Source organism: Adiantum capillus-veneris, chromosome 26, assembly GCF_014529385.1.
Source record: "Adiantum capillus-veneris isolate H3 chromosome 26, ASM1452938v2, whole genome shotgun sequence".
Classification (NCBI taxonomy): Eukaryota; Viridiplantae; Streptophyta; class Polypodiopsida; order Polypodiales; family Pteridaceae; genus Adiantum; species Adiantum capillus-veneris.
In genome coordinates this window covers 141,779,839-141,801,928 of record NC_140956.1, presented here as the reverse complement: position 1 = coordinate 141,801,928, position 22,090 = coordinate 141,779,839, and positions in this window count along the sequence as shown.

Genomic DNA, 22,090 nt, shown 5'->3' with positions numbered 1-22,090 from the left:
GAGATGAGAAAATTTTCATTTTGTTCGTTTGGAGAAAGAGATGAAGAACGAACATAATAGCATGCTGGGCCGAGGAACTTTCCTTAAATTTCTTGTGTGTGTGTGTGTGTGTGTGTGTGTGTGCTCATAATGTGTGCTCTTAGACATCTTATGCCTAGCTGGCAGCTTATCCTATAAGCATGCACCCATCTGCTTGTATGATGCTTGCATCGCGAGAGGGAACACAAGTCACATCTTGATTGTCTACCGTGTATGGGTTGTGAATCCAGTAGAAGTTTTTGGTTCTTTTTAGTGGTGTGTGCCTTGATAGCAACCGAAAAGTATGGGAAACAATGCATAATTAATATTGTCCTTGATAGAGTGATTGTGTGAGAGCATACTTTATACCATCTGGGTAGCATGCCTTGCATACAAAAACGGAAGCCCGTGGCTATCGTGACAAAAAGTCAACACCCTAAGTGCCTTGCACTGATTAGACTAGTAGGGATTCGATGAGATGATATCCTGAATAATGTAGGTGCCCCAAACGTGGTTGCGAACTGTGATTGTCGCCGAGGTAATCGGTGTACGAATTAGAAGCCTTATGTCATGTGAAATGGGCCAAGCATTTGGATTTTCATAATACTGTCCAAAGTAAATGCGAAACGTAAAGTTGTAGATGAGATGAGAAAATTTTCATTTTGTTCGTTTAGAGAAAGAGATGAAGAAGGAACATAATAGCATGCTAGGCCGAGGAACTTTCCTTAAATTTCTAGTGTGTGTGTGTGTGTGTGTGTGTGTGTGTGTGTGTGCCCATAATGTGTGCTCTTAGACATCTTATGCATGGCTGGCAGCTTATCTTATAAGCATGCAACGATCTACTTGTATGATGCTTGCATCACGAGAGGGAACACAAGTCATATCTTGATCGTCTACAGTGTATGGGTTGTGAATCCAGTAGACGTTTTTGGTTCTTTTTAGTGGTGTGTGCCTTGATAGCAACTGAAAAGTATGGGAAACAATGCATAATTAATATTGTCCTTGATAGAGTGATTGTGTGAGAGCGTACTTTATACCATCTGGGTAGCATGCCTTGCATACAAAAACGGAAGCCCGTGGCTATCATGACAAAAAGTCAACACCCTAAGTGCCTTGCACTGATTAGACTAGTAGGGATTCGATGAGATGATATCCTGAATAATGTAGGTGCCCCAAACGTGGTTGCGAACTGTGATTGTCGCCGAGGTAATCGGTGTACGAATTAGAAGCCTTATGTCATGTGAAATGGGCCAAGCATTTGGATTTTCATAATACTGTCCAAAGTAAATGCGAAACGTAAAGTTGTAGATGAGATGAGAAAATTTTCATTTTGTTCGTTTAGAGAAAGAGATGAAGAAGGAACATAATAGCATGCTGGGCCGAGGAACTTTCCTTAAATTTCTAGTGTGTGTGTGTGTGTGTGTGTGTGTGCCCATAATGTGTGCTCTTAGACATCTTATGCATGGCTAGCAGCTTATCTTATAAGCATGCAACCATCTGCTTGTATGATGCTTGCATCACGAGAGGGAACACAAGTCACATCTTGATCGTCTACCGTGTATGGGTTGTGAATCCAGTAGACGTTTTTGGTTCTTTTTAGTGGTGTGTGCCTTGATAGCAACCGAAAAGTATGGGAAACAATGCATAATTAATATTGTCCTTGATAGAGTGATTGTGTGAGAGCGTACTTTATACCATCTGGTTAGCATGCCTTGGATACAAAAACGGAAGCCCGTGGCTACCGTGACAAAAAGTCAACACCCTAAGTGCCTTGCACCGATTAGACTAGTAGGGATTCGATGAGATGATATCTTGAATAATGTAGGTGCCCCAAACTTGGTTGCCAACTGTGCTTGTCACCGAGGTAATCGGTGTACGAATTAGAAGCCTTATGTCATGTGAAATGGGCCAAGCATTTGGATTTTCATAATACTGTCCAAAGTAAATGCGAAACGTAAAGTTGTAGATGAGATGAGAAAATTTTCATTTTGTTCGTTTAGAGAAAGAGATGAAGAACGAACATAATAGCATGCTGGGCCGAGGAACTTTCCTTAAATTTCTAGTGTGTGTGTGTTAAGGCGGTTACGCCGCTAGCGGAAGCTAAATAGCGAGAACTCAACCAACAACAGAATTTGTCAGACGAGGACGGAGCTTGACCCGCAGGCGCATGGAAACAACTAGGTGGGTGTCAAATCACCTACTCGACCTTCTAATGACAATCACTACAAAGGAAATCAAATCTAAGTTCTAAAACACGCAAGTGACTGAAATCCGTACTACGAACGAATGCTATACGAAACAGGATCTAGAATCATTGAATCGATCTCAAACTCAAGGGGAAGTCTATACACTAGGTAAGAACAACACCCTAAAGACTTGAACTGCAAAATCAACCTATAACCACTCCGTGCGGCAAACGCGTATGAAGACAGGCGGAAAAATACAGGTGACCGAAACTTGACCCCGATGGTACTAATGCGTAGCTCTACTCGTTGTGGTTCTATAGATATGCTGCACGCTCTATTCCGACACACGAGTTGGAAGAAAACTCACACCGAAGCTCGTAGGAACTTACCACACATAGAAGCCGATAGCGCGCACTCTTGGTATCTGTGCGTAGCTCTCACCGTTGCTAACACAATGGCGGTGTCGCTTCTCCAATGGCGGCCCCGTAGCTCGCGTAGCAAGAAGATAAGACTCTCTCTCTCTCTCTCTCTCTCTCAGACACAGTCACGGCGCTTAAAAACTCCCTTTGATTAATAATTGAATCTCCCTTAGGTTACAAAACTTTGGCTTATATACCTCAGCCTTGGAGGTGAGAACATCTCTAATTATTTACATCAACATGTGAAATTACTTCGGGATTACAAGCTGGAAACTCAATTGAGTCCCGTTACTTAATGAATGGCTCAAATCAAAATTAATGTCGGAAAGACATTTATTACAATCAATGGTCACAAAATGATGGGTGTGAGAAAAAATGTGGGTGTGATCCTCTGCTGGCTCAACAGTGTGTGTGTGTGTGCTCATAATGTGTGCTCTTAGACATCTTATGCCTGGCTGGCAGCTTATCCTATAAGCATGCAACCATCTGGCTGTATGATGCTCGCATCGCGAGAGGGAACACAAGTCACATCTTGATCGTCTACCGTGTATGGGTTGTGAATCCAGTAGAAGTTTTTGGTTCTTTCTAGTGGTGTGTGCCTTGATAGCAACCGAAAAATATGGGAAACAATCCATAATTAATATTGTCCTTGATAGAGTGATTGTGTGAGAGCGTACTTTATACCATCTAGGTAGCATGCCTTGCATACAAAAACGGAAGCCCGTGGCTACCGTGACAAAAAGTCAACACCCTAAGTGCCTTGCACCGATTAGACTAGTAGGGATTCGATGAGATGATATCCTGAATAATGTAGGTGCCCCAAACTTGGTTGCCAACTGTGCTTGTCGCCGAGGTAATCGGTGTACGAATTAGAAGCCTTATGTCATGTGAAATGGGCCAAGCATTTGACTTTTCATAATACTGTCCAAAGTAAATGCGAAACGTAAAGTTGTAGGACACGTGTATCATATACACCCTAATTCAGTGATCTTGCATGCATCTCAGAATGTTTTTGGCAGATCGTATAAGCCGAGATGATGTGACTGGTCGTACCAAAAATGATTGTGGCAGAAACCAATTGGGGCGTAACAGTACCCAATTCAAAAGAACGTACAATACACTGAAAATACATATTGAAGTATGAGAAAATGGTTAAGCATAACATGTTCAAAATCCATATGACTACTGTGCCGTGCACCAAAACTGGAGTTTATGTCAAATCACGAACTCATGCATCATGCTTAAGTTTTCCGACATGTGGGCACTGCATTTTTTGATGTGTTCCTAAGCAAATAAAGCATAATTTTTGACTTTTTGCATGTTGAAATTCGGATGGTGATAGGTGCTTCTTGACCACGTTGGTCGTGCCCCGATTTGTTCTGACAAGCGAATTATTGTGGACATGTTGGACCTCTTTGGTCATAACCGGTAAATTGGAAACCCCCTGGGTTGCTGGCAAGTGGAGAGCTGATTCTGGTAGCATTCTGTAAATTAGTTGTGTAAGATTTTCTACTTGTGTAACCAAGATTTGAACCCTGACAGCGAGCTTGCGAAATCGGGCATCAAAAGTTTTCAGTCCTGTCGAGTGACAAACTCCATATTCAACACGCTCTAAGGAGGGGTTGATAAATGAGGAGACAACAATGTGGGACAACAATGTGGGAAATCAAGATGTTTTTCTTGGTTTCATTGAACCTCCTACTGAACCATATATCAATCAAATGGATAGATGGATCCATGAGGGATGCCACTATGGAAAACATTAGTGTTCTTACGAAGATATCATCACTTTTGTTTTTGAGGAGGAAAGCTTTTCTCCAAGGGGGAGTAATGTCAGGCCTAAGGTAGGACTGTGCAGGCCAAGGGCTAGGATGTACATGTGGTACATGGGGCCTATATTTAGCACGCCAAGGGCCTTGTGCTAGTCTAGAGTCACTTACATTTTTAGTGACACTCTTGCACTTCCATTCACAAAACCTTTTCCCTTTCGCTAGCTAAAGGCAAAGGGTTTCATCAAAGGTTGCATGCTTATTCAAGAAGTCATGATTACCCTTTCCATAGCTAAGGAATAAAAGGGTTTCATAAAAGGCATGTTCGTTTTAGAAGCCATAATTACCCTTAATAATGAATTGATCATGCTGAGGCCATAAATGACAACCACATCCTCCTCAAAATTGTCTCTGACAGGACTTATGATGCTAAATACGCTTGGCAGTTAGCTCACTTGACATTGCCTCTTAAGATGCAGCTTGTAGTGGCTTGAGGAGGCTCCATTGGCAGCACAAGGAGGATCTCTTGGGCTGACGTTCTGAAATGCCGATTGCAAGCCATGGAGCTTCACAAGCAGCTAGGATGCTTGCCTTTTGATATGTTGCACGCTTGCAAGTGTTTTTAGATATTGTTTGCAATGCTAACTAACTCTGTTCTTTTTGAAACACTTTGAAAGGAAGCCTGCAGAGGCAGTGCCTTGTGGTAGTGAAGCTCTGGAGTCGAGGATCTTGAGTGGAAAAAAAGGTCCAATTTCTATTCCTAGCTAACGAAAGTGCCTTGAAATTGCCCCCAAGAAGAGGCAAGAAGAGGGTAGTAGTAGTTTAGCGGCCAATTTGAGGGAGCAGAATGCTACAAGAAGCTAGACATTGGTGACTATGGATTTTGTGCCCATTGTGTTGCTACCCAATGATACATTTTGAAAGGCAAAGGAGGCCATCTTTGGAGAGATTCGAACTCTTGAAAGGGAAAACCCCAAGTTATTTTGAGGCACACGCCTTGCCTATCGGCAAAAGTGAACCAAAGTCAAATACAGGCTATGGAAAGTGGTTGTATTAGCACCCAATTAGAAGCTTATACACGATAGAAATTCTCAAGGAAGCCATCAATTTGTTTCACGCCGGAACGTGAAGCCGAAAGCAAGTTCACAAGTTTGCTAGAGGACAGAGGCAAAGAAAAGCTTGACATGGATGGTAGGGAAAGTACTCATTTAGTTTCCTCGATAGCCATGAGGTGCAGGAGGCATTGTTATAAATGCGAGAAGATGCTTTGTTTAACTCGGGAACGCAAAGCCAAAGTCAAAAGCAAGAGCTCACAAGAGGAAAAAGGCAAAGGCAAGATGGAAAAATTAGATAACAATGATAGAGGAGATCGGCATGGCACATGTGGTGGCAGCCGCAATGGCCATGATGCGAGATTTCTAGTCAGCTAGCAGTTGTTGTAACTACCTTCAGCCAGTGAGAGGCTTGTGAGCGGCGGAGAGGGGCAAAAGAAGCTCTCTACAAATGATTTGGACCCATGTTTTGGAGCTCAAGTTATCAATGTTTCAACCCATGGGTCGGATTTCAAGGCACATGCATCTACCAAGGAGCCAACATGACATATGAAAAACACTATGGATGTGCATGCCAATGCATTGTTGTTGGACAGATTATGGACATGATGTGTTTCAAAGATCATTATCTAGGAAAGTTTGGATATGATGTGTTCACAGTTCAGAAATGGGGATTGTTGAACATGGTTTGGTCTACAATCCACTTTCCTATGAGGCAAATGGTGCTCAAGGCTCACTCAAGGTGGCATTCTTCTAAGGTAGAAAGTTGGAGGTTGCATAATCAAGGAATATCCAATGGATCAATCCTCTCTTGGGGTGTCCATGGTAGCTTCTTCATCAACTTGGTCTTCCTACATATGTGCACTATGAGCTGTTGAGAGGGTGTTTAAGTTTTAGCATCTCAAGTGAATGGCCCAATGTGATCCCATTATTTATTTTGGAATAATTGGAGTAGGCTCACACCCTATGCTAAGATGTAAAGCGGCAGTTGAAGATCCTCTTCATCTATTCAAAGACTGTCAAGCCACGAGAGGTCTAGGAGGTAACATCTGCAAATGGGTACAAAAGATTCGGGAGCTCCACTTTTACAAGAATGGTATGATCCTTGGAGGAATGGCTTTCAAAAACCAAGCCATACTAGTTTACACACAAATAGTCAGATTCTGCTATCTCAAACAAGCTTGAAAAGCAAGAAACCTTCGAGTATTTGAAATAAACCTTGTTAGCCAAGTTTGAAGAGATCGTATAGAAAAGTAGGTAATGGATTCTCTCCATTGGAAAAAACAAGGACTTTGAGGAGTGAAAGAAAACACTCTTCGACACTAGATTCCTCAATAAAAGCTAAGTATGGTCTTCTTGAGACCAATCAATCCACATCTTGAAGTGAAACTGTGTAAGTAGATATGAAAAGGCAAAGGTCTTTCTTATGTATCACGTTGCATACAGCTCCGGATTCCTCCCTGTCTTTGTTTGGGCGCGTCCTTTCTCTTTTCTCACGGCTTGATGAGGGCCTGGAAGTTGGCCTCATTTATAGGCCGGCTAGGCCATCATGATTCAACGAAATGAGGCAAAGCGGCACTTGAGACGAGAGCAGAAAAAGGAAAGATTTAAGACCCCCGAGATTTTGGGAAGAATAACTGGAATCATCGCAGATTCCCACTGCTCCAAAAGCCAATTCAAGAGCTCGAATGCAGGCAAGTGGGCAGGACTCCATTAGTGAAGCTTGTGTAGCCACTACGCTCGCTTCAAATGTTGCTCACTAAACGGTGAGTCGGAGTAGAGTGCTCGAAAAAAACCTAGGTTTAGTGTAATCCCACCTGCAAATTTTGAAATTTACCTCTAAATTTAAAACCTACAAAAATTTGTAAAAATCAGTGTAATTTGGTGTAAAAACCTTCCGATTTTGTCAATTCACCTCTGCTGTTTCACATATGTAGGTTTGCCAAGTTTTTGGAAAAAAGTTTATTTCGAGCACTACACCAAAGCTTCCTTTTTCAATTACAAAAAACAACACTCCGGCCCCTCGTGCTCCTACTGTCGTCGTCTTTGCTCCTACGTCTGTGCCACTGTTTCTTGCTTGGCCTGACTTCGTTGTCCAGTGCTCCCAACCAGAGTCACCTCCATCTCCTTGCCCACCACCTGATTCATCTTTCCCTACCCAAGATTCTGCTTATTAACCCTTTTTTAAAATGTGTCTGACATACTGGAAAACTCATAAAAAGGAGTTGTGCATGGTTCTGAAAACGATTTTCCCCAAACATTGAATCATGCGCAATTCCTTTCTATGGTTTTTCAAAGAGAAGATTGTAAAAATCTGAGCTATTTTTCAAACCTTGTAAACTATTTTGCTCAGATTGTAGGCAAATATTTCCGGTTTCTCTTGTTGCCAACTCTACATACTGGGTCTATGTCGCTTCCCGTTAATTAATTAGCTCCCCTGATTTCGCGGTGGCATTATCGGCAGAAGCAAAACTCCACCTTGCAACGGTTCCCACGCCCTGTCCTCGTTCCGAGCCTACCATGACTGCCCCCAGCCCACCATCGCTATTAGACGCCCTGCGAGCAAAACGCTCCGAGCCATCGCTCGCCAGCCTTTGTATTGGCTCTGCACTCACCGCAGCCCTGTGACAGCACAGACAAGCCATCCTCCGGTCCCTGCGCACGTTACAAGAAATCGTTTTGGGTATGAGAGGCTGCAAGCATTGCATGAGTCGTCGCTACTTGTGTGTGTGTGTGTGGCGGGATGCACTGCTCTCCAGCCCAGCTCACTCATGCGTTGCTCCCCCTCGCGTGCCCAAGTCCGCGTCCATGGCAAACACACCTAGCTGCCTGCCTCTGCCAGCAACCACACCTGACTCCCTCTCTCTCTATCTCTCTCTCCCCACGTCTGCGGCGATAGCGCAGCCCGCGATGTTAAAAATCTTCTTCTTCTTTTCCTCTCTCGCCTGCCAGATGGCCACCCGTCCCTTTTCATCTTTGATTAACAACTTCGCATCTTGCGACATTCCGACTATTGTGACGTGCTTGCAAGATTTGGGACACATACTCGGGTTTTGTTTTGCTTTGAGAAGATGCACAATTAAGAAAAGAGGGCTCAAAGAGCCATAGGCACCACCACACTTTTCCTCAACACTAACTAGGAGTCTCAAGCTTAAGACTTGGTGTGGTACTCAAACCCATACTCATTCTAGAGATTCGGGAAAATTAACCAAAGACAATTCCTTTCTATTCCTTTTTTAAATACTTGACTTTACTTTTTCCCAGTTAGAAATCTCAACTCCAATGCTAGTCTTGTAGTACTCACATATAGCTCTCCTCCATTGAGTGTTGAAATAAGTCCATGAAAGGATCCTTCCATCGAAGATGAGCACCTACTCCATAAGGGGAGAGTATCTGAGTATCTGTATAGCCATTGACAATCAAAACCTAATTATAATGAATTTGATGAAAGTCCAAGAATAGGACATCCAAGTGTACGGAATACTTTTACACTAGTACAACAACAATTTTATTGGCCATGTTTACATAGAGATTTTTAAGACTATGTCTTGCATTGCTAAAAATGTCAAGTTAATAACTTCAAAGCAGGTATATTTTTGCACTACCTAGAGATTCTCAATGCTAAGTGGAAAAGTATTTATATGGATTTTATAGTAGGTACCACTACTACAATTCGAGGACATGACTCGGTTTGGTCCCCTTATGGATTGTGGTAGGTTTCCCTACCACAATTCGAGGAGATGTCTCAGTTTGGTTTATTCTCAATATGGTCAATTTGATTACAATAGAACAAAACATGTGACCACCAAGATTAGCACACTTGTACTTACATATGATTTTCAAATTAGATCACTTGTACTGTAATATCTAGAATAGAGAGAGAGAGAGAGAGAGAGAGAGAGAGAGAGGAATAGAAATTAGAAAACGGTGTCGTGTTGCTTTGTAGACACAAGGTGAAGGATAAAAAATAAAAAATTATAGCCTTCTTATTTAGTTGGTAGGGTTTTGGTTCAAATGATGGTTAATTTGGGTTTGCTCAAAGCATTATTAAGTTTATGGCAAATCTTTGGTCAATATGTTTTCCAAAAGTGGTGGGTTTGATTGGTTGGAGAAGGTGGTGATTTTGTCAATATATATGCCAACTGTGGTGCCCATACATTCGAGTCTCATGTATCAACCTAGATGACTTGCAAATCTCCATACTAGTGACAATCGTTGAACTCTCATGTATCAATCTAGAAAGGCCATGTTGACTTGAAAATCTCCATACTAGTCACAATCACTTGTCAGTTACCAAATAAAAAAGCTTGTTTACCTTGTTTGCATGCTAAAACTTAAATTGAACCCTCCGCCCAAAAGGAGTTAAATTTGCATGGTTCTAAAAGAAGGTGAGGATCATCTACCTTTACCAAAGCCTCAAGAAGTTGCTAAGCAAAATTCATTAGTGAGAAAAGGAGGTCTTGGACACCTTAGTATCTGAGGATAATAGGACCCACACTATCACATTTGGAGTGGGTTTTTAGTTTTAGTGAAGATACTTCATTGCTTGTAGTAATAGGTTTTCTAAGCTAGCAATCCCTATGATGGCCTCTATGTTTTATAAGTTAATTATCTTCAACTTAAATAACAAATAATACACTATCTATCAAGTAGGTCCTGCCAATTTTTGTTCATACAAGAATATATCAATAGGACTAAAAACAAAAAGATCATAACAAAAATTCAATGAACTTAAATAGGCAGCTAAGCAAACATAAGATGAGTATCACCTATGCATGCATGTTTACTTTTTATTACTGCATCATATTGTGAAGGTAGAGCTCTAATCATGCACAATTATTAAAAGAATCACCACATGATAGAAGAATGTGAAGCAAGTACGCTAAGATAAGAAGAGACATTGTTGGTTGTAAGTTGTTAGTTTCACTACAAGAGGTTACTTAAATTCCGGAGCCACATTATTGGTGTCGTTGACGGGCATTGGTATATGTGTGTGCATGCATGGAGGGAGATAAAGTTTTTAAAAAATTTGATTTTCAAATTTCTGATGCCTGTTCTAGCACCTGTTCCGACGTTAGCGCGCATACTCTTTCCGACGCTTGCTCCGACGGTTATTCAGACGCCTAAGCCAATTTCTGTACCGATGACACCAGCAAAAAACAAAACCGCGGGCTTTCTCTATGCATTTCTCTTCTTCTTGCGTGTTTTCTCAAGCTCTCTTCTTTCTCATCTCCCACAGTTCTTGTGCGAAACAAGCTGTCGGAAGTGCTAATCTTGCTTGTGGGTTAGCCCATAACATTAAGGTGAGATTGTTTTCATGTTTACTTGTAGATTTAGGGTTCAGGGTTTAACTTTGTGTTTGTGTGTGTGTTTTTGCAGGTTCCAGGACTTTTATAACAACTTTCATTGCTCAAATAGGACGAATGTGAGTGCTCGAACCTTTAAATGCATAATAAATTTATTTAAATTAATTTATATATTAATAAAAGAAAATTTCATGCTTTAAACTTTCAATGCTTTAAAAGAATTATGGTTTGTGATATGAAATTTTGTTTTAAATTATGAAAAAAATTATTTTGATTTATGAAAAAATCTTGTTTTGAAGAAATTTTGTTTTGAAGAAATTTTGTTTTGAACTATGTCGTTTTTGAAATTATGCAATTGATGGGGTTTATGTTTAGGTTAAGTTTATGTTATAAGTTAAGTTAGATTAGGTTAGGTTAGGTTAACTTATATACGTTAGGTTACGTTAAGTTAAGCTACGTTAGGTTATGTTAGTTTAGGTTACATTAGGTTAGGTTATCTTATACGTTAGGTTAGATCAAGTTAAGCTACGTTAGGTTAGGTTAGGTTAAGCTACGTTCGAGAATACGGAAAGCCATAGAGCTTACCCACAGCGCATATTAAAAACAACACAATGGCGATCCATTCGCCAATACGGCAAGCCATAAAGCTTACCCACAACGCATGTGCATTGTGGGCAAGCTCTCTGGCTTTCCATATTGCCAACGGCTCGCCATTGTGTTCTTTATATATCCGCGAGTGGTTTTCAAGACCTAAAATAGCTAAGCGGCTCTCAAAATAACACCATGGCGAGCCGTTTGGCAATATGGAAAGCCGTAGAGCTTGCCCACAATGCATATGTGTTGTGGGAAAGCTCTATGGCTTGACGTATTGTCAAACGGCTTGCCATTGTGTTTTCTATATGTCTGCAAGAGGTTTTCAAATCCTAAAATAGCCAAGCCACTACAAGAGGTACTTCACATTAGCGACGCTCACAGTGCGACGCTCAAAAATGAAAACCTACGGCGTCGCTAACTTACTTGTAACTTAGCGACGACTTAGCGACGACCATAGCGATGCCGAGCGACAGGAGCAAAAAAATAACCGGGAGCATCCGAAAACTCAGATCTCATATCTGAGTTTTCGGCGCTCAAGCAAACAAAGGTAATCCGCACTCTCCCTCCCTCTCTCTCTCTTTCTTCTCCACACACACACGCACACACAGATACACATACACGAGGAGAGGAAGGAGATCCGGGTATGCTCCTTCCCTCTCCTCTCTCTCATGTTCCCTTCCCCTCTTTCTCTCTCTCTCCCTCTCTCTCTCTCTCTCACTCACACACACACACACATTGTGTTTTTGAGAGAGAGAGAGAGAGAGAGAGAGAGAGAGAGAGAGAGAGAGAGAAGAGCACATGCATAAAAAAAAAAAAAAAAAAAACACACACACACACACATGCATAAACAAAGAATGCATACACACACACATTGAGGGAGGAAAAGAGAGAGAGAGAGAGAGAGAGAGAGAGAGAGAGAGAGAGAGAGAGAGAGAGAGAAGACAGAAGAAGAAGAAAGTTGGAGGTTGCATAATCAAGGAATATCCAATGGATCAATCCTCTCTTGGGGTGTCCATGGTAGCTTCTTCATCAACTTGGTCTTCCTACATATGTGCACTATGAGCTGTTGAGAGGGTGTTTAAGTTTTAGCATCTCCAGTGAATGGCCCAATGTGATCCCATTATTTATTTTGGAATAATTGGAGTAGGCTCACACCCTATGCTAAGATGTAAAGCGGCAGTTGAAGATCCTCTTCATCTATTCAAAGACTGTCAAGCCATGAGAGGTCTAGGAGGTAACATCTGCAAATGGGTACAAAAGATTCGGGAGCTCCACTTTTACAAGAATGGTATGATCCTTGGAGGAATGGCTTTCAAAAACCAAGCCATACTAGTTTACACACAGATAGTCAGATTCTGCTATCTCAAACAAGCTTGAAAAGCAAGAAACCTTCGAGTATTTGAAATAAACCTTGTTAGCCAAGTTTGAAGAGATCGTATAGAAAAGTAGGTAATGGATTCTCTCCATTGGAAAAAACAAGGACTTTGAGGAGTGAAAGAAAACACTCTTCGACACTAGATTCCTCAATAAAATCTAAGTATGGTCTTCTTGAGACCAATCAATCCACATCTTGAAGTGAAACTGTGTAAGTAGGTATGAAAAGGCAAAGGTCTTTCTTATGTATCACGTTGCATACAGCTCCGGATTCCTCCCTGTCTTTGTTTGGGCGCGTCCTTTCTCTTTTCTCACGGCTTGATGAGGGCCTGGAAGTTGGCCTCATTTATAGGCCGGCTAGGCCATCATGATTCAACGAAATGAGGCAAAGCGGCACTTGAGACGAGAGCAGAAAAAGGAAAGATTTAAGACCCCCGAGATTTTGGGAAGAATAACTGGAATCATCGCAGATTCCCACTGCTCCAAAAGCCAATTCAAGAGCTCGAATGCAGGCAAGTGGGCAGGACTCCATTAGTGAAGCTTGTGTAGCCACTACGCTCGCTTCAAATGTTGCTCACTAAACGGTGAGTCGGAGTAGAGTGCTCGAAAAAAACCTAGGTTTAGTGTAATCCCACCTGCAAATTTTGAAATTTACCTCTAAATTTAAAACCTACAAAAATTTGTAAAAATCAGTGTAATTTGGTGTAAAAACCTTCCGATTTTGTCAATTCACCTCTACTGTTTCACATATGTAGGTTTGCCAAGTTTTTGGAAAAAAGTTTATTTCGAGCACTACACCAAAGCTTCCTTTTTCAATTACAAAAAACAACACTCCGGCCCCTCGTGCTCCTACTGTCGTCGTCTTTGCTCCTACGTCTGTGCCACTGTTTCTTGCTTGGCCTGACTTCGTTGTCCAGTGCTCCCAACCAGAGTCACCTCCATCTCCTTGCCCACCACCTGATTCATCTTTCCCTACCCAAGATTCTGCTTATTAACCCTTTTTTAAAATGTGTCTGACATACTGGAAAACTCATAAAAAGGAGTTGTGCATGGTTCTGAAAACGATTTTCCCCAAACATTGAATCATGCGCAATTCCTTTCTATGGTTTTTCAAAGAGAAGATTGTAAAAATCTGAGCTATTTTTCAAACCTTGTAAACTATTTTGCTCAGATTGTAGGCAAATATTTCCGGTTTCTCTTGTTGCCAACTCTACATACTGGGTCTATGTCGCTTCCCGTTAATTAATTAGCTCCCCTGATTTCGCGGTGGCATTATCGGCAGAAGCAAAACTCCACCTTGCAACGGTTCCCACGCCCTGTCCTCGTTCCGAGCCTACCATGACTGCCCCCAGCCCACCATCGCTATTAGACGCCCTGCGAGCAAAACGCTCCGAGCCATCGCTCGCCAGCCTTTGTATTGGCTCTGCACTCACCGCAGCCCTGTGACAGCACAGACAAGCCATCCTCCGGTCCCTGCGCACGTTACAAGAAATCGTTTTGGGTATGAGAGGCTGCAAGCATTGCATGAGTCGTCGCTACTTGTGTGTGTGTGTGTGGCGGGATGCACTGCTCTCCAGCCCAGCTCACTCATGCGTTGCTCCCCCTCGCGTGCCCAAGTCCGCGTCCATGGCAAACACACCTAGCTGCCTGCCTCTGCCAGCAACCACACCTGACTCCCTCTCTCTCTATCTCTCTCTCCCCACGTCTGCGGCGATAGCGCAGCCCGCGATGTTAAAAATCTTCTTCTTCTTTTCCTCTCTCGCCTGCCAGATGGCCACCCGTCCCTTTTCATCTTTGATTAACAACTTCGCATCTTGCGACATTCCGACTATTGTGACGTGCTTGCAAGATTTGGGACACATACTCGGGTTTTGTTTTGCTTTGAGAAGATGCACAATTAAGAAAAGAGGGCTCAAAGAGCCATAGGCACCACCACACTTTTCCTCAACACTAACTAGGAGTCTCAAGCTTAAGACTTGGTGTGGTACTCAAACCCATACTCATTCTAGAGATTCGGGAAAATTAACCAAAGACAATTCCTTTCTATTCCTTTTTTAAATACTTGACTTTACTTTTTCCCAGTTAGAAATCTCAACTCCAATGCTAGTCTTGTAGTACTCACATATAGCTCTCCTCCATTGAGTGTTGAAATAAGTCCATGAAAGGATCCTTCCATCGAAGATGAGCACCTACTCCATAAGGGGAGAGTATCTGAGTATCTGTATAGCCATTGACAATCAAAACCTAATTATAATGAATTTGATGAAAGTCCAAGAATAGGACATCCAAGTGTACGGAATACTTTTACACTAGTACAACAACAATTTTATTGGCCATGTTTACATAGAGATTTTTAAGACTATGTCTTGCATTGCTAAAAATGTCAAGTTAATAACTTCAAAGCAGGTATATTTTTGCACTACCTAGAGATTCTCAATGCTAAGTGGAAAAGTATTTCTATGGATTTTATAGTAGGTACCACTACTACAATTCGAGGACATGACTCGGTTTGGTCCCCTTATGGATTGTGGTAGGTTTCCCTACCACAATTCGAGGAGATGTCTCAGTTTGGTTTATTCTCAATATGGTCAATTTGATTACAATAGAACAAAACATGTGACCACCAAGATTAGCACACTTGTACTTACATATGATTTTCAAATTAGATCACTTGTACTGTAATATCTAGAATAGAGAGAGAGAGAGAGAGAGAGAGAGAGAGAGAGAGAGGAATAGAAATTAGAAAACGGTGTCGTGTTGCTTTGTAGACACAAGGTGAAGGATAAAAAATAAAAAATTATAGCCTTCTTATTTAGTTGGTAGGGTTTTGGTTCAAATGATGGTTAATTTGGGTTTGCTCAAAGCATTATTAAGTTTATGGCAAATCTTTGGTCAATATGTTTTCCAAAAGTGGTGGGTTTGATTGGTTGGAGAAGGTGGTGATTTTGTCAATATATATGCCAACTGTGGTGCCCATACATTCGAGTCTCATGTATCAACCTAGATGACTTGCAAATCTCCATACTAGTGACAATCGTTGAACTCTCATGTATCAATCTAGAAAGGCCATGTTGACTTGAAAATCTCCATACTAGTCACAATCACTTGTCAGTTACCAAATAAAAAAGCTTGTTTACCTTGTTTGCATGCTAAAACTTAAATTGAACCCTCCGCCCAAAAGGAGTTAAATTTGCATGGTTCTAAAAGAAGGTGAGGATCATCTACCTTTACCAAAGCCTCAAGAAGTTGCTAAGCAAAATTCATTAGTGAGAAAAGGAGGTCTTGGACACCTTAGTATCTGAGGATAATAGGACCCACACTATCACATTTGGAGTGGGTTTTTAGTTTTAGTGAAGATACTTCATTGCTTGTAGTAATAGGTTTTCTAAGCTAGCAATCCCTATGATGGCCTCTATGTTTTATAAGTTAATTATCTTCAACTTAAATAACAAATAATACACTATCTATCAAGTAGGTCCTGCCAATTTTTGTTCATACAAGAATATATCAATAGGACTAAAAACAAAAAGATCATAACAAAAATTCAATGAACTTAAATAGGCAGCTAAGCAAACATAAGATGAGTATCACCTATGCATGCATGTTTACTTTTTATTACTGCATCATATTGTGAAGGTAGAGCTCTAATCATGCACAATTATTAAAAGAATCACCACATGATAGAAGAATGTGAAGCAAGTACGCTAAGATAAGAAGAGACATTGTTGGTTGTAAGTTGTTAGTTTCACTACAAGAGGTTACTTAAATTCCGGAGCCACATTATTGGTGTCGTTGACGGGCATTGGTATATGTGTGTGCATGCATGGAGGGAGATAAAGTTTTTAAAAAATTTGATTTTCAAATTTCTGATGCCTGTTCTAGCACCTGTTCCGACGTTAGCGCGCATACTCTTTCCGACGCTTGCTCCGACGGTTATTCAGACGCCTAAGCCAATTTCTGTACCGATGACACCAGCAAAAAACAAAACCGCGGGCTTTCTCTATGCATTTCTCTTCTTCTTGCGTGTTTTCTCAAGCTCTCTTCTTTCTCATCTCCCACAGTTCTTGTGCGAAACAAGCTGTCGGAAGTGCTAATCTTGCTTGTGGGTTAGCCCATAACATTAAGGTGAGATTGTTTTCATGTTTACTTGTAGATTTAGGGTTCAGGGTTTAACTTTGTGTTTGTGTGTGTGTTTTTGCAGGTTCCAGGACTTTTATAACAACTTTCATTGCTCAAATAGGACGAATGTGAGTGCTCGAACCTTTAAATGCATAATAAATTTATTTAAATTAATTTATATATTAATAAAAGAAAATTTCATGCTTTAAACTTTCAATGCTTTAAAAGAATTATGGTTTGTGATATGAAATTTTGTTTTAAATTATGAAAAAAATTATTTTGATTTATGAAAAAATCTTGTTTTGAAGAAATTTTGTTTTGAAGAAATTTTGTTTTGAACTATGTCGTTTTTGAAATTATGCAATTGATGGGGTTTATGTTTAGGTTAAGTTTATGTTATAAGTTAAGTTAGATTAGGTTAGGTTAGGTTAACTTATATACGTTAGGTTACGTTAAGTTAAGCTACGTTAGGTTATGTTAGTTTAGGTTACATTAGGTTAAGTTATCTTATACGTTAGGTTAGATCAAGTTAAGCTACGTTAGGTTAGGTTAGGTTAAGCTACGTTCGAGAATACGGAAAGCCATAGAGCTTACCCACAGCGCATATTAAAAACAACACAATGGCGATCCATTCGCCAATACGGCAAGCCATAAAGCTTACCCACAACGCATGTGCATTGTGGGCAAGCTCTCTGGCTTTCCATATTGCCAACGGCTCGCCATTGTGTTCTTTATATATCCGCGAGTGGTTTTCAAGACCTAAAATAGCTAAGCGGCTCTCAAAATAACACCATGGCGAGCCGTTTGGCAATATGGAAAGCCGTAGAGCTTGCCCACAATGCATATGTGTTGTGGGAAAGCTCTATGGCTTGACGTATTGTCAAACGGCTTGCCATTGTGTTTTCTATATGTCTGCAAGAGGTTTTCAAATCCTAAAATAGCTAAGCCACTACAAGAGGTACTTCACATTAGCGACGCTCACAGTGCGACGCTCAAAAATGAAAACCTACGGCGTCGCTAACTTACTTGTAACTTAGCGACGACTTAGCGACGACCATAGCGATGCCGAGCGACAGGAGCAAAAAAATAACCGGGAGCATCCGAAAACTCAGATCTCATATCTGAGTTTTCGGCGCTCAAGCAAACAAAGGTAATCCGCACTCTCCCTCCCTCTCTCTCTCTTTCTTCTCCACACACACACGCACACACAGATACACATACACGAGGAGAGGAAGGAGATCCGGGTATGCTCCTTCCCTCTCCTCTCTCTCATGTTCCCTTCCCCTCTTTCTCTCTCTCTCCCTCTCTCTCTCTCTCTCACTCACACACACACACACATTGTGTTTTTGAGAGAGAGAGAGAGAGAGAGAGAGAGAGAGAGAGAGAGAGAGAGAAGAGCACATGCATAAAAAAAAAAAAAAAAAAAACACACACACACACACATGCATAAACAAAGAATGCATACACACACACATTGAGGGAGGAAAAGAGAGAGAGAGAGAGAGAGAGAGAGAGAGAGAGAGAGAGAGAGAGAAGACAGAAGAAGAAGAAAGTTGGAGGTTGCATAATCAAGGAATATCCAATGGATCAATCCTCTCTTGGGGTGTCCATGGTAGCTTCTTCATCAACTTGGTCTTCCTACATATGTGCACTATGAGCTGTTGAGAGGGTGTTTAAGTTTTAGCATCTCCAGTGAATGGCCCAATGTGATCCCATTATTTATTTTGGAATAATTGGAGTAGGCTCACACCCTATGCTAAGATGTAAAGCGGCAGTTGAAGATCCTCTTCATCTATTCAAAGACTGTCAAGCCATGAGAGGTCTAGGAGGTAACATCTGCAAATGGGTACAAAAGATTCGGGAGCTCCACTTTTACAAGAATGGTATGATCCTTGGAGGAATGGCTTTCAAAAACCAAGCCATACTAGTTTACACACAGATAGTCAGATTCTGCTATCTCAAACAAGCTTGAAAAGCAAGAAACCTTCGAGTATTTGAAATAAACCTTGTTAGCCAAGTTTGAAGAGATCGTATAGAAAAGTAGGTAATGGATTCTCTCCATTGGAAAAAACAAGGACTTTGAGGAGTGAAAGAAAACACTCTTCGACACTAGATTCCTCAATAAAATCTAAGTATGGTCTTCTTGAGACCAATCAATCCACATCTTGAAGTGAAACTGTGTAAGTAGATATGAAAAGGCAAAGGTCTTTCTTATGTATCACGTTGCATACAGCTCCGGATTCCTCCCTGTCTTTGTTTGGGCGCGTCCTTTCTCTTTTCTCACGGCTTGATGAGGGCCTGGAAGTTGGCCTCATTTATAGGCCGGCTAGGCCATCATGATTCAACGAAATGAGGCAAAGCGGCACTTGAGACGAGAGCAGAAAAAGGAAAGATTTAAGACCCCCGAGATTTTGGGAAGAATAACTGGAATCATCGCAGATTCCCACTGCTCCAAAAGCCAATTCAAGAGCTCGAATGCAGGCAAGTGGGCAGGACTCCATTAGTGAAGCTTGTGTAGCCACTACGCTCGCTTCAAATGTTGCTCACTAAACGGTGAGTCGGAGTAGAGTGCTCGAAAAAAACCTAGGTTTAGTGTAATCCCACCTGCAAATTTTGAAATTTACCTCTAAATTTAAAACCTACAAAAATTTGTAAAAATCAGTGTAATTTGGTGTAAAAACCTTCCGATTTTGTCAATTCACCTCTACTGTTTCACATATGTAGGTTTGCCAAGTTTTTGGAAAAAAGTTTATTTCGAGCACTACACCAAAGCTTCCTTTTTCAATTACAAAAAACAACACTCCGGCCCCTCGTGCTCCTACTGTCGTCGTCTTTGCTCCTACGTCTGTGCCACTGTTTCTTGCTTGGCCTGACTTCGTTGTCCAGTGCTCCCAACCAGAGTCACCTCCATCTCCTTGCCCACCACCTGATTCATCTTTCCCTACCCAAGATTCTGCTTATTAACCCTTTTTTAAAATGTGTCTGACATACTGGAAAACTCATAAAAAGGAGTTGTGCATGGTTCTGAAAACGATTTTCCCCAAACATTGAATCATGCGCAATTCCTTTCTATGGTTTTTCAAAGAGAAGATTGTAAAAACCTGAGCTATTTTTCAAACCTTGTAAACTATTTTGCTCAGATTGTAGGCAAATATTTCCGGTTTCTCTTGTTGCCAACTCTACATACTGGGTCTATGTCGCTTCCCGTTAATTAATTAGCTCCCCTGATTTCGCGGTGGCATTATCGGCAGAAGCAAAACTCCACCTTGCAACGGTTCCCACGCCCTGTCCTCGTTCCGAGCCTACCATGACTGCCCCCAGCCCACCATCGCTATTAGACGCCCTGCGAGCAAAACGCTCCGAGCCATCGCTCGCCAGCCTTTGTATTGGCTCTGCACTCACCGCAGCCCTGTGACAGCACAGACAAGCCATCCTCCGGTCCCTGCGCACGTTACAAGCAATCGTTTTGGGTATGAGACGCTGCAAGCATTGCATGAGTCGTCGCTACTTGTGTGTGTGTGTGTGGCGGGATGCACTGCTCACCTACTTAGGGCTCTCGTCCCCGGCAGCGGCGCCAAATATTAAGGCGGTTACGCCGCTAGCGGAAGCTAAAAAGCGAGAACTCAACCAACAACAGAATTTGTCAGACGAGGACGGAGCTTGACCCGCAGGCGCATGGAAACAACTAGGTGGGTGTCAAATCACCTACTCGACCTTCTAATGACAATCACTACTAAGGAAATCAAATCTAAGTTCTAAAACACGCAAGTGACTGAAATCCGTACTACGAACGAATGCTATACGAAACAGGATCTAGAATCATTGAATCGATCTCAAACTCAAGGGGAAGTCTATACACTAGGTAAGAACAACACCCTAAAGACTTGAACTGCAAAATCAACCTATAACCACTCCGTGCGGCAAACGCGTATGAAGACAGGCGGAAAAATACAGGTGACCGAAACTTGACCCCGATGGTACTAATGCGTAGCTCTACTCGTTTTGGTTCTATAGATATGCTGCACGCTCTATTCCGACACACGAGTTGGAAGAAAACTCACACCGAAGCTCGTAGGAACTTACCACACATAGAAGCCGATAGCGCGCACTCTTGGTATCTGTGCGTAGCTCTCACCGTTGCTAACACAATGGCGGTGTCGCTTCTCCAATGGCGGCCCCGTAGCTCGCGTAGCAAGAAGATAAGACTCTCTCTCTCTCTCTCTCTCTCTCAGACACAGTCACGGCGCTTAAAAACTCTCTTTGATTAATAATTGAATCTCCCTTAGGTTACAGAACTTTGGCTTATATACCTCAGCCTTGGAGGTGAGAACATCTCTAATTATTTACATCAACATGTGAAATTACTTCGGGATTACAAGCTGGAAACTCAATTGAGTCCCGTTACTTAATGAATGGCTCAAATCAAAATTAATGTCGGAAAGACATTTACTACAATCAATGGTTACAAAATGATGGGTGTGAGCAAAAATGTGGGTGTGATCCTCTGCTGGCTCAACACTCCCCCCCTCCGCGTTCATGTCGTCCCTGACATGACTTTTAGGCTTGGTCAATAGAGTCCTGTCGTCTTGAGCATTTGCAAATGTGATTCATAGCTTAGGTTGCCGATGGTCAAGGTTGGGCCGAATATTTTGCTTTCGTGAGTGAAAAAGCCGGTGTAGAAAGCTTCTTCGAATGTTTGCATGTGGAAGCTAGGCAAAAACATAATTCTTTGGTATAAGAGATGTAACACCTTTGGTGATGGCTGCAATGAAAGATCATACATCATATCCGTCACTGTGTCGGCCGTCGATAGTAGACTCGAGGTAGTGGCTTTATCTGGCGCGAACACTTCAATGCATGCTAAGAGAGTCCTGCAGATTTTCTTTAGCATCTGACACGAAAGGTCAGGAGAGCCAGTAAAGTGTTTGATGGTGCCCGTTAGGGTTTTCACCATGTAGGCTTTACCTATTCTCTCGCCTGCCTTTGGTCCTAGCATCCTTGGGTAATTAAGCCAATTTGGCTTCTTTTCTGCAATCATGCCATGCTCTTTCCAGCTTCTGACTCTTGGCGCCGGGCAGAAGGTTGCATCTTCCCGAATCTCCTTTGGAGCCTCTACCAAGTAGATGAGGTAGGCTGGGTATTTGTTCAGCCAACCTTTCCTCCATCTAGGTTGAGAATCTACAATCTTCTTTGATTGTTCATCCTTTGTGATGTCGCCTTCGTAAAGAGCGACATACTGCTCCTCCTCTATTC